General features: G+C 39.8%; 1 protein-coding gene and 1 pseudogene across 1 annotated transcript in view; both read left to right on the plus strand.

Moving 5' to 3' along the window:
* TAFA2 (TAFA chemokine like family member 2) overlaps positions 1-14,498 on the plus strand; it is a 566,967-nt gene that overhangs the window by 14,363 nt on the left and 538,106 nt on the right. The gene's annotated exons all lie outside the window — the stretch shown is intronic.
* Positions 9,849-10,979, plus strand: LOC105740419 (annotated as a pseudogene).

Below are 14,498 nucleotides of genomic sequence, written 5' to 3' on the forward strand. Positions count from 1 at the left end.
CATATTAAACACAAATTACATTCCAGATGTAAAAACAACTTAAAATTTTTAGAAAAAAGTATATGTATACACTCTGAGTAGGGAAAGCTTTCTTTTATGAGATATAAAATATCAGCCTTAAAGTAAAAGAGTGACAAATTTGCCTATACTGAAATGAAAAACTTCTGTACAATGTATCATTAAAGATAAACCACAGAGTGGCGGAAGATATTTGAAGTGAGTATTACTGACAAAAAATGGAATCACTACAAATTATAAGAAAATAAACAAAGAGAAATAGGCAAAAGATAGATAAATTTACCAAAAAGGAGACCTGAATGACAGTAAACATACCAAAACTAGTAAATGTGAAAAGGCAAAATAAAAGTGCAATGAGATACCATTTCACCTCCATCAGTTTGGCAAATTTTTAAAAAGTTTGACATTATCTAGTGTTAATGAGGATGTGAAACAATAAGAATTTTAATGCTCTGCCGATAGGAGTATAAATAGAAAAAAGCTACTTTGGAGGACAATTTGGTATTTAGTAAAGTTGTAGATGTTCCGACCTCATGCTTCAGCAATTTTACATCTTGGAATCTACCCTAGTGAAACTTCTTCAGGTATCAAGAAGGAAACATACACAAGTATACTGATTACAGCATTATTTATTCTGGCAAAATGGAAGTAAATCAAATAGTAAACCATTGTGGATGGTTTAATAAACTGTTGCATATTTGGTCAATAAATTGTCACATCTTAAAAATTATTTCATAAAGAGTGCATGATAACATGGGAAAAGGCTTGATGCAGTGTTATTAAAATAGAAAAGATTAAAAAATGCATGTGTGTATATATAGCTATAATGTATATGTGGCATGATTTATATATCTATCTTTGTTCTTCCCTAAACCCCAAATAAAACATTATGCATAGAAAAAAAAAGACAAAAGAAACATCCCCAAATAACAACGATTGAGTTCAGGTGATAGACTATGGACGATTTTTTTTTTCTTTTTAGTTTTCTTTGTTTTTCTTAATTTTCTTAATGAGCATACAATACATTCTTGATAGAAAAAAAAAAAAAAAGAGGCCAGGTATGGTGGCTCATACTTGTAATCCCAACACTTTGGGAAGCCAAGGCAGGACGATTGCTTAAACCCAGTAGTTACAGACAAGCCTGGGCAACATAGTGCGACCCTGTTTCTACAAAAGACAAAACAAATTAGCCCTGTGTGGTGGCACATGACCTGGGAGCTAGAGTAATCCCAGTTACTTGAGAGGCTAAGGCAGGATTGCTTGAGCTGGACAGGTCAGGGCTGCAGTGAGCCATGATGCTACCACTGCCCTTCGGTCTGGGTGATAGAGCAAGACCCTGTCTCAAAAAAGAATGTTAAGCAGCTTGGAAGAGGAATAAAAAGCAGATGTTGTAATGGTTCAGTGACATTTTCATGTCTTAACTTTGTTTGATGTTAACTGTAAATTCACTGGGCAGGGTCATTTTATAAAACGATTAGAATGCTGCCAATGTGCAGTGAATGTTAAATAATGGCTGTGGTGATTAGAGAATATTGCTACTGAGCCATCATCTCAGCTTTCTGGATTTACACCATATAGTTAGTTTTTGCTGGTTCAAGTGCCTGGCATTTTAGCACACAATGAAACAGAAAATCAATCCGTAAGTGGTAGCCTTTACAAATAATCATGAGTATATATTGTTGCTTTGTGTAATCAACTGCATAATGTTTTTAAAAAATTACCGCATTTACTTGATAAACTGAAATGGCTATAGGGCTTCATTCCAGCCTAGTAGATACATAACATGCATTTATAAATATGTAATTAGGCAGCTCTTAAAGCCAAATTTGTTAGGGCTATATTGCAGGTTCAGCATCATAAGTATTAAAGCATTTTCCTGCCATGCTTCTTTTATCAGTAAGGTTACTAAGTGGAGCAGCAGCTTGACATTCAAACACGGTCTCAATGTGAAAATATGTAATGAGAAACTGGCTTCCAGCTGGTCTTTCTTATTCAAAGCATGAAAATCTTTTATAACTACAGGTATTTTCATTTTCTTAATATATTAAACAACTTAGTATTTTAAAAATCTAAATAACTGGCTTAAAATCTTAATAATTTAGGCTATAGTTTTCAAAACAATTTGGTAAAACACGCATTGTTATCCAATTTTCAGGTCAATGGCTCATTTCAAGGGATGTTTAAATGAATCTGGGTTTGAAAAAAGGTGCTTTTGTTAACAAAATGTTTTTGATGAGAGTTTTAAAAGTTGGTTAGTTCCTATACTCATAGATTATGTTTACAAGGGTATGTATACTTCCATCTATGTTGATTTTACTCCAAAGGACTGTATTTTCTCAAACTAAGAAGCTTGGCTTTTTAATCCTTATAGACTATGCCCAGCCAAAGCTGCCACTTTTCAACTATTAAAAACTTAATCAGATATTTATCTCCATTAAAAAATAATATGTGCATACTGCCATCTCTAGATTATCAGTCGTGGACATCTGTTGTTTTCCTGTTTGGGGACATAAAAACTTTAGCTTATCTACATCTTCCCATTCCTTTCTGTCACTCTTCTATGTAATTGTACCTTAATTTCTGATTAGAGAGGATCACATGAGGCCAAGAGTTGAAGACCATCCTGGGTAACACAGTGAGACCTCCTCATCTCAAAACAACCCAGTGTGGTGGTCCAGCATGGGTGACAGAGACCCATCTCTAAAATTAATAAATAAATCTCTATTCTGTGTCTGCATCTTATGGCTAAGCAAGTATCTATCACTGCTGAGCCAAGTGTTAAACTATACTTTTATCTTCTATCTTGTTCATTTTTCCTTTTTTCTTTTTTTAAGTTGATAATTGCTTGATTTTTAATTTTTATGTATTAGTTTTTTGAATTTGGCTACAATTTTCTCATACTTCCAAAATATTCATAAAATATGTTTCAATGTAATTTTCATTAGTCCTAAACTTTAAGATAATTTATTAGTTCCATTTTCTTTTTTGGAAACATCAACACTGGACACATCTGACCTTCTGCTAGTCTGAATTAATTGCATTCTCTGCTTTGATGTTTGCTATTGTCTTGGTAATTTCCTTTGTCATCATTCTTAGAATTCTCTTTATTTTCCTTTTTTCTTCTCTCTGAAGCTAAAGAGAGGAAAGAGGGGAAGGCTTTCACTGCTCAGTATGAACTCTCTTAACCATCTTCATCTATGCCTGGTGACCTTCAAATTGTTAAAAATATCCTTTTTTACCTCACTTAAAGCATGTAGCACAGGGACTTGTGTAAGTGGGTATTCAGTAAATATTTGTTGCATGGAATTTTGATGAGGTGCTTGTTTTTAATGAAGAAAACTGAGATTAGAAGTCTATAGGATGTGATAATAAGGTCATATTCAGTGGCAGATCAGGATTAATGATTCTTTCACGTATGAATGTAGAGTTTAAAATATTAAAAGTCTGGCTAGCTATAACATTTCCAAATATAGCTAACATACAAATCTTCAAGGGTTTATTCAAGCCTACAATCTGTAAGTCCCTATGTCAGAAAACAACTCTGCAATGAAAGCCACCTTAGATCTCCATGCCTGATAATTAGGAAGCCAATTAAGTATTATTTGCTGGCTAAAATATTACACAACAATGGAAACAAGAAATTATAGTGCAACGAATAAATGCAATAGTACTTATAAATTCAGACTGCCTGAGCCATCATTTGCCTGGTAAGTCCACTCAGGTTGAGGTCAAGCTAAAAACTTCTCGAATCTGAGAATTACGTTTGCCTCTCCTGGAGAAATGCTTGGCTGCTATAATGGTCATGCTTTTCTTTGATTAGCAGCCGAGAAAAGTTAGTTTTATGGCATCAGAAGAAAAATAGGGATAGTTACAGTCCAAATAACAATTGCTAGTATTTCCTATCTTTGCTGCTTGCTTAACTACCCTTGATTCTGGGTCTCCAACTCTCCTCATGTGCTGCAAAGGGAGTGTCTGAGCCTAGAAATGAGTTAGTTCTACTGTTCTGTGTTTGGTGCTGGTTGGTACCAAAACCGAAATCAGACATACTTCCTCAAGGAGTTTATGTAACGTGTTGCAGAGGTAGACAGAATAAGCCTTTAAAACAGTGGTCCCCAACCTTTTTTGGCACCAGAGACTGGTTTCCTGGAGGACAATTTTTCCACAGACTTGGGTGGGAGAATAGTTCTGGGATGAAACTATTTCACTTCAAATCATCAGGCATTAGATCCTCATAAGGGGCATGCAACTTAGATCCCTCCCATGCACAGTTCACGATACGGTTCGTGCTACTGTGAGAATCTAATGCCGCCGCTAATCTGACAGAAGGTGGACCTCAGTTTCTCTCACTTGCCCACTGCTCACTTCTTGCTGTGCAGTCTGGTTCCTAACAGACCATGGACTGCTACTGGTCCGTGGCCTGGGGGTTGGGAACCCCTGCTTTATCGGATATATTCTATAATGGATGCTATTTTTCTGGTCAACCATTGTAGATGCCAAAATTTGAATAAAATAATTGAATGGAGTCTATTCATTCAACTACTTGTCATGATTCCCGAGGGCTTTATCTTGGGACTTAGTGATAATATTAATAAAAATAATACTAGCAAACTAATACATTATAATTTAAAAGCATATGTGAGCATTACAATTATAAACCATAGAATAAACTACATTAAGTTTACTGTACAGTAAATTAATTATTGTTAGTTTTTTTTTTTTCCTTGAGATGGAGTCTTGCTCTGTCGCCCAGGCTAGAGTGCCATAGCACGATCTTGGCTCACTGCAATCTCTGCCTCCTGGGTTTAAGCGATTCTCCTGCCTCAGCCTCTGGAGTAGCTGGGATTACAGGTGCACACCATCACGCCCAGCTAATTTTTGTATTTTTAGTAGAGACAGGGTTTCACCATGTTGGCCAGGCTGATCTTGAACTCTGGACCTCAGGTGATCTGCCCACCTCGGCCTCCCAGAGTACTGGGATTACAGGTGTGAGCCATGGAGCCAGGCCCAGTTTTGTTTTTATTATTATCATTATATAACATATTTAGTATATATTTATGTACGATAAGTATATATAATTATGCAACATATATATTTGTTATATAATATATATAACTAGGAACATTTTTTATACTCTTTCTCTGGCCTTTTTGGAGAGTAGATCTTTAGTAATGTTGAGAGAAGCATTGGCTAACTATTCTGGTTATCTTTTCTGCATAACAACCCACTTGAAAGTTAGTGGCTTAAAACAGCAACAATCATTTATTTAACTCGTGAAACTTCAATTTGGAAAGGGCTCAGTGGGGACAGCTCACTTCTGCTTCGTGCAGCATCAGATGGGGTGGTGTATAACTCAATGGTGGGAGATTGGAATCATTTGAAGACTCACTCAGTCACATATCTGATGGTTAATACTGGCTGTTGCATAGGACCTCAGTTGGGGTTCTTGGTCAGATGGATCACTTACACATGGCCTCTACAAGCAGCTGTTTTTCTTTTCCACAACATGGTGGCTAGGTTGAAAGACAGAGCATCCCAAGAAAACAAGGTAGAAGTGCATATCATTTCTATGATCTGGTCTTGGGAGTCATTTAGCATCACTCCTACCCTACTCTTTTGATTGAACTAGTCACAATTGTCCACCAAAACTAAAAAGAAGAGCTATTAATTGACGAGAGGAGTGTCACTGTCATTCTGTAATGAGATTTCTATTACAATGTTTTGTGTAAAAGTCTAAAGATGAGGATCAGTGCTTATAATTCAGGGGCCATTAGCATACTAATGGTAGTTAAAATACAGAGATAAGGTGGAATTACTTAGGAAGAATATATCAAGAAAAAGATGTGAACCAAGAATGGACAGCACTTAAGAGGTGGGCTTGTGGTATGAGATTTATTGTGGTGGTCACCTTTAGAAAATATAGTCAGCCCATTGTGGATAGAAATGGAATAAACCTAAAGAGCTCAATTTATCTTCACTATAGATTGAACAGTCAGGGAGAAAACTCTGGAGGTAGAAATAACTGAAATTGGGCTGGGCACGGTGGCTCACGCCTGTAATCCCAGCACTTTGGGAGGCCGAGGCGGGCGGATCACAAGGTCAGGAGATCGAGACCATCCTGGCTAACATGGTGAAACCCCGTCTCTACTAAAAATACAAAAAAAAAATTAGCCGGGCGAGGTGGCGGGCGCCTGTAGTCCCAGCTACTTGGGAGGCTGAGGCAGGAGAATGGAGTGAACCCCAGGGGGCGGAGCCTGCAGTGAGCCGAAATCGCGCTACTGCACTCCAGCCTGGGTGACAGCGAGAGTCCATCTCAAAAAAAAAAAAAAAAAAAAAAGAAATAACTGAAATTGGCACAGAGGGAAAAAAGGGAGTGAAAGGCTGGCTTCTGTGGAAAGAGAAATTCTGTGAAAGGATCTAAAGTCTTCAAAGGGAATTTGGAAAAAGTTTTGTTCTTCTGTTTCACAAAAACCTGCATATTTATAAATGCATCTTGGAATCAGACATTGTTTTCTGGAATTGCAAAGATGGATTATAATTGGCTTAGAGGAAGCTGCAGTGGCAGAGCAAGAGTGGTCCAAGGATAATCAGTCACATTTAGGATATATAAAAATATACCGAAAACATACCTACATATCCGAATACTGTATACTGTAGTTCTGCTGATAACTTGTAAATACAAGTCATTATAGATTAGGTTTAGTTCAACAAATATTTAGTAAGTACTTAGAATATTTCAGACAATGCTAGTTATCAGGGCTAAAAAGATAAATAAAGTATAATTTCTGCTCTAAATCTTGTGGGATGGTCATATTTATAAATAGAAAGTTTCAATTAAAATTATTGAGTATTAAGGATTTGGATTGTGGAATCAAAATGTCTAACTTTGGGCAAGTTACTTGTCTTTCTAAGCCTCAGATTCATCATTTGTAAAATAGGAATATAATAGTTCCTAACTCAGAGAGCTGTTGGGAGGGTTAAATGAGATAATGTAGATAAAATATTTAGCGCAGTGCCTGGCACATGGAAAGTGCTCACAAAAACAAATGGTTATTGTTGAGTGATGTAACCAAAATGTGAAGTGGAAGCAATCTGGCTTCACTCTTCCCCACAGAAAACCAAAAACAAATATCTAGTGCCAAGATTATAACCAGCAGTATCCTAGAATTTAAATTTGGGGCTGAGATGACCCGTAGGACCACAAAGCAGTGAGAAACTCTGAGAAGACAATAAGAGAAATGGACTTTTCTACTCATCAAGCCCCTCCTTCAATCTGCTGGATGCCATGTGGAAGCCCATTGTTTCCACACTATAAAAATTGACATCAAGGGAGACAGCCAATTTTCCCACCATCCTGGGTTCCCTTGCAGGAAAATCATTCCTGCTTTATTTCATGGGAAGCATTGCAAATGCCTATAGGGAGAAAAACTCCTGAGGCCAGCTAGCAACAAAGAAGAGAGGCAGGACTAGAGACTCCAGCTCATGAAACTCTGCTCTTTATCTCAGCCAGAGACGTAAAAGCAGATTGGCTGTTCAGCAACACCAAGATGTAGGATGCACCCTCCATTGGTCTTCTGTGCATGAACTCCTAGCCAACCTTCCCACACAGTCAGGGTATCCCCTTTGGGACCCTGTAACCCCTAATCTGGGTTGGGAAGTGCTCTGAATGATTTCAAGAGCTGAAGCAAACTGGGGCTTAATGCACCATCTAATGCCAAAAAGGAGGCAGCAATCTAGGATTAAGGGCACTTACAGGCAACTGCAAAGAATCTCTAGGTAAACATATCCTAGAAAGTTGAAAACAAGCCAGATAGCAAAGACTAGAATAAATAATTCTTCAAAGTGAAGCAACAGATGTATGTTTATAAGAAACAACAACAAACAGGGAATCATGACATCTCCAAATGGACAAAGCAAGAAACCAGGAACCAATTCTAATGACATGGTAATAGTAAGCTCCCAGATCAAGAAATCAAAAAGCAGTTCTAAGGAAACTCAGCAAACTCCAAGATAACACAGCAAAGCAATGTATAAATTCACTAGATAAATTTAACAAAGATATTAAAATAATTAAAAAAACAGAAATCTGGAACAGAGAAATACGTTTGTTAAACTGAAAAATGCACTAGAAGTTCTCAACAGAATGGATCATGTGAAAAAAGAATTAGTGAGCTAAAAGACAGGCTTTAGGATATGCACATTCAGAAAACAAAAAAGAATGAAAAGGAATACAGAATGCCTGCAAGATATAGAAAATAAACTCAAAAGAGTATAAGAGTCACTGGTGTTCAAGGAAGAGTTGAGAAAGAGCAAGGGGTAGAATGACTATTCAAGAAAATAATAACCAAAAACTTTCCAAACCTAGAGAAAGATATTGATATTCAGGTACAGGAAGGTCAGATATCACCAAACAGATTCAACCCAAATAAGACTACCTCAAGGCATGTAATCAACTCTCAAAAGTCAAGAACAAAGATGGGATTCTAAAAGCAGCGAGAAAAAAGAAGCAAATAACAAATAAAGGAGCTCATATTCATCTAACAGCAGATTTCTCAGTGGAAAACAACTTGCCAAGAGGAAGTTGGATGACATTCGGTCAAGGGAAAAAATTTTCCAACAAGAATACTGTACCTAACAAAGCTTTCCTTCAAACATAAAGCAGAGATAAAGTCTTCCCAGACAACCAAAAGCTGAGGAAATTCATCATTGCTAGACCTGTCTTACAAGAAATGCTGAGGGGAATTCCTCAATCTGAAGGAAAAGGATACTAACATGCAAAAAGAAAACATTTGGGCTGGGCGCGGTGGCTCATGCCTCTAATCCCAGCACTTTGGGAGGCTGAGGTGGGCGGATCACGAGGTCAGGAGATTGAAACCATCTTGGCTAACATGCTGAAACCCCGTCTCTACTAAAAATACAAAAAAATTAGCCAGGCGTGGTGGCAGGCACCTGTAGTCCCAGCTACTGGGGAGGCTGAGGCAGGAGAATAGTGTGAACCTGGGAGGTGGAGCTTGCAGTGAGCCGAGATTGCACCGTTGCACTCCAGCCTGGGTGACAGAGCGAGACTGGCTCAAAAAAAAAAAAAAAAAGAAAAAAAGAGAAAAGAAACCATTTGAAAGCATAAACTCGCTGGTAAATACACACATAAATTCAGAATATTCTAGTACTGTAATTATGGTATACAATCCTTCATATCTCTAGTATGGACTAAAGGACAAATCTATCAAAAATAATAACTGCAGAAATCTGTTAAAAGATAGGAAGTATAAAAAGATGTAAATTGAGACAACAAAGTCAGAATGTATGAGTGGAGGAATTAAAGTGTAGAGACTTTTAGGTTTTCCTTCATTTATTTTTTTTTTAATTTTCTTTGCGATAGAAGTTGTCATCTATTTAAAATAACTTGCCATGTCTATAAGACATTTTTTGGAAAGCCTTATGGTAATAACAAAGCAACAATCTATAATAGGCTGGGTGCAGTGCCATGAACCCAAAGTCCCAGCTACCCAGGAGGTTAAGGTGGAAGGATCTCTGGAGCCCTAGAGTCCAGCCTGGACAACACAATGAGACCTCATCTCTAAAAAAGAAAAACAAACAAGCAAACCTTCCCCAAAAACCTAAAATAGATCCACTAAAAATAAAAAGCAACAAATTTAAACGTATTACCATTAAATGAGAAACTCATTTAACCACTGAGGAATACAGTAACAAAGGAATAAAGGAAGAAAGAAGTTACAAAACAACCAGGGGCAATGTCCCGATATCCACCTGCAATGCTGTGGTGGGTTGCTCCCTGTCTGTTCAGCAGAGAGTCTAGACACCACCTAGTCTTCATGTACAGCCGACCACAGGCTGAGAAGGAGCAGGAAGCTGGGAAGCTGAGCCAGTGGCAGGCGGCACACCAGGCTGCCTAGGATAAGTAGAACTCAGCACCCATCTTGAACATGACTTATCTTCTGGAAGCTCTGGAGTGCATACCTCTTGGAACCATGGCCTACCAAGCATTCAGCACTTTCCTCACAGAACAGAGATGCTGAGGCCCCCCTTGTTGTCTGTTGAAGCATCAGGGCAGATTGTGGATGAAGGGGGGCCACAGTTCAGTATGCCACTGCCTGAGCATGGCGTGAGCTACTGCCCCTAAGCGACTCTCACTCCTTCCTAGATGATTTACTGTCAGGGAGTGTCTCCCCCTCAGCAAGAGATGATGATTTTCAGTGGGCCCCAGATAATGCCTGTAGGAGAGCTCAGTACTCCAAAGGTGGCCAGGGCCTTCAGGCTGCCAGTCTCAGCTTCCACTGGAATTCCAGTGATGTCTCATATTGGGGACCCTACAATGCCTTACCCTGGCCTCTCGACAGTACCTTCTGATGAAACATTGTTGGCCTCGACCATGCCTTCCACTGAGGCCCAGGCTATGCTCCCCCCGTGGCTCAGATGTTGCCCCCACAAGATGCCCATGATCTTGGGATGCCTCCAGCTGAGTCCCAGTCATTGCTGGTTTTAGGATCTCAGGACTCTCTTGTAAGTCAGCCAGACTCCCAAGCAGGCCCATTCCTACCGGAGCAGCCCAGACCTGCTCCATAGACAGCAGAGCAGAACTCCAGGCCTCAGGAAAGGACTGATAGAGGGGGCTCCTCAGAGGCAAGGCCTTACTGCTGCAACTACGAGAACTGCGGAAAAGCGTATACCAAACGCTCTCACCTTGTTAGCCACCAGTGCAAGCACATGGGTGAGAGGCCCTATTTGTGCAACGGGAAAGGTATTTATGGTCTTTCTTCCATTCTAATGAGCTTAGATGACATACGTGGGTACACACCAGACATTGACCATATAAATGTGATCAGTGCAGCCAAGAGTTCATGAGCTCTGACCATCTCAAGCAACACCAGAATACTCATCGGCCAGGAGCCTCAGACCCACAGGCCAACAATGGACAGCAGGATGGTCCTGTTCCTGGTCCTTAGGTGAATGAAGAAGGAAGAGGATTCCAGGCAGAGAACACTGGACCTGGCAACTTCTCAGAGGAGAGGCAGTCTTCAAGTTCTATATTCATTCAGTAAATGTTTTTTGAGCCTACAATACTGAGAGCACCAAGGCTGTGGGGACCATGGCGAGGAGCATGGAGATAACTAAAGAATGTGTCAGGGAAGAAAGACTTCTCAAGGAGGTGCCTCAGTCAGATCCAAAGGACTCATGGCGGCTAGCTGCACCTCCCATTGCTTGGACATATACCATTGGACGTGTCTCTATCTTCTGAAAACTATGGCATGGACAGTAAGGATTCAGAGGTGCATGAAGGCACCCTGCCTCTGCAGAGCAGGAAGATCATAGACAAAATTTCTGAATGTGCCCAGTGCTGCCAAGGAGAGAAGCTGGTGCTCTGCAGGCTCAAGCTTATCTGGGCCTCTAGAGAATCCCACAGCCTTGGCTGTGTCTGCCCCAGCTCTCCCACCCCCACCCTGACCCTGTCCTGCTTTGCTGCCTCGGTCTGTGTTACTAGTGGCCCAAGTATACCTGGGATGGACATCCAGGTGCCCTCCATCCAAGCTCCCAAGTGAGGGGAGTGGACATGATTAAAAGAACAGGAGAAGAAGGGACTCATTTTTGACCCATTCACTAGCCCCAGGGATTGAGGTCTTGGGTACTCAAAGTATCTTTCATTTCTACCAGGGCACCAGATCCCTTCCATGAAGCAGGCCATCTTGGGTTCACTGGGCCAGGGCTGGTCTCTGTTCCCCAGCCCACCTGGCTCACACACAGCCTCGTGGGTAGGGTCAGCAGACCAGATTGCTTGTTATGTAAGACGAGAGGTCGGGTTGATGATCTAGCACTTTCACCAAGAAATGGACGTGGAGAGGATCAGAGCGATCAAGGGTGTATGAAGTGCATTCCAATGGTGGGCAAAACAGGCTCCTGCTCTTGTGGAGGTCACAATCTAGTGGAGGAGGGATGTTACTAGAAATGCACGAAGTAGGCTGAACACAGTGGCTCACACCTGTAATCCTAGCACTTTGGGAGGCTGAGGCAGGCAGATCACTTGAGGTTAGAAGTTAGAGACCAGCCTGGCCAACATGGTGAAACCTTATCTCTACAAAAAGTACAAAAATTAGCCAGGGTGAAACCTTATCTCTACAAAAAGTACAAAAATTAGCCAGGCATGGTGGCACACACCTGTAGTCCCACCTACTCAGGAGGCTGAGGCAGGATAATCACTCGAACGTGGGAGGTGGAGGTTGTAGTGAGCCAAGATGGCACAACTGCACTCCAGCCCATGTGACAGAATGAGGCTGTATCTCCAAAAAAAAAAAAAAAAAAAGAAATGCACAAATTGCTGGGAGGACAAATAGTGAGGACTTGCAATTGGGTAAGGGGGTTAGAAAGGCATTTCTTGGAAGTTGTGGTTTGAAGTCAGATTTAAGGAAAACTAGGAGCTAACAGCAGATAAAAGGAGGTGGGGTGGTGATTGGAGGAGACATAAGTCTTTATCCAGAGATGGCCCTGTGCTAGACAGTGGCTAAGCCTTTCCTAGTGTCACCCAAAGTAGGACAGTGAGTGGATAAGACATGTGGACTCAGCTGCATGTGGTGGCTCATGCCTGTAATCTCAGCACTTTGGGAGGCTGAGGCGGGTGGATCACCTGAGGTCAGGAGTTCAAGACCAGCCTGGCCAGCATGGTGAAACCCTATCTCTACTAAAAATACAAAAATTAGCCGGGAATGATGGTGGGTGCCTGTAATCCCAGCTACTCAGGAGGCTGAGATGGGAAAATTGCTTGAACCTGGGACACAGGTTACAGTGAGCTGAGATTGTGCCATTGTACTCCAGCCTGGATAACTGAGCGAGACTCCATCTCAGAACAAACAAAGACATGTGGACTCTCTAGTAGATTTTGAATCCTGCCTCTGCCATTTCCTGGCTATGAGATGTCTTGGGAAATTCACTTGTCACTCTTGCTTCTGATAGTAAAGGGGATGGTGAGATAGATTCAGGATGGAGAGATAAGGCTGAAAGTGTTTTCTTTGGCTGCAATGTGGAGATTAGATTAGAGTGAGGGTGTAAGGAAGAGAAAGGGACATATCAGTATTTCAGGAGAGAGTCAAGGTGGCTTTGGCTAGGGTGTGAGAATGGTGGTAAGGAGAAGTAGGAAAGTGACAGTTAACTGGATTTTTGGTAGGTGAGGGAGAGGTCAAGGGTGACTTCCAGGTTTCTGGCTTGTGTTATAAGTAACACAGAAGAAGAATGATGAATTTCATTTATTTTCCATTTATTGTGATATCTATCACACCTGCAAGAAATATTTTATATATATCCAATTTAATAATAAATGCACTCACATTGGGAAGGTCAAATAAAAAAAGAAAAAAGAAAACTAATAAAAATACTTATTTGCCCCTAAGATCAAGCCTGTAATCTTTGGGATGCCAAGGTGGAGGATAACTTGAGGCCAGGAGTTTGAGACCAGCAAAACCTTGTCTCTATAAAAAAGTAAAATTAAAAGAAAAAGAAGGAAAAATAATTTACTAATACATTTAAAGCTTTGAGTTCCCCAGCCTTCTCTGCAGAGGTAACCACTATACTGAATTTTGATTAATCTTGCCTTAGCTATTTATTGTTTTTACCACATAACGTATCTGTTCTTAAATAGAGTGATTGGTTTTGTTTGGTTTTAAACTTAAATTTATTCTGTTTGTGATTCACTGAACTTTTTCAATCTAAATCTTTATAGTCTTAATAAAATTTGGAAAATTTTATTAAAAAAACAAAAAACATGTAACAAAATGGCAGTAGTAAGTCTTTACCTATCAATAATAACACTTAATGTAAATGGACTCAATTCTCTGATTAAAAGACAGTGGCTGAATGGATAGAAATCAAAACGTAACTATATGCTGCCTACATGAAACTCACTTTACCAAAAAGACATAGAAAGTGAAGACATGGAAAAAGATATTTCACACAAATGGAAAACCAAAAAGAGTACAAGTAGCTATATTTATATCAGATAAAAGAAACTTCAAGTTAAAGACTGTAAAAGGAGACAAGTTCATTATATAATGATAAGGAGGCCAAGAATATATAATAATTGTGAATCTATATGCACCCAACATTGGAGCAAACAATATAAAGCAAACATTATAGAATATATAAAGCAAACATATAAATATATAAAGCAAATATATAAAGCAAGCACTAATAGATATAAAGGGAGAGATGGACTGCAATACAGTAATAGTAGGGGACTTCAACACCCAACTCTTAGTAATAGATCATCCAGACCAAAAATAAATACAGAAACATCAGAGTTAAACCACATTCTAGATCAAATGGACATAAATGACATTTACAGATAATTTTATCCAACTGTTGCAGGATACGTATTTTTCTCCTTGGCATATTAAACATTGTGGGCTGGGTGTGGTAGCTCATGCCTATAATCCCACACTTTGGGAGGCCAAGGAAGGAGGATCACTTGAGCCCAGGAG

This window comes from Nomascus leucogenys, chromosome 11, assembly GCF_006542625.1.
Source record: "Nomascus leucogenys isolate Asia chromosome 11, Asia_NLE_v1, whole genome shotgun sequence".
Taxonomy (NCBI): Eukaryota; Metazoa; Chordata; class Mammalia; order Primates; family Hylobatidae; genus Nomascus; species Nomascus leucogenys.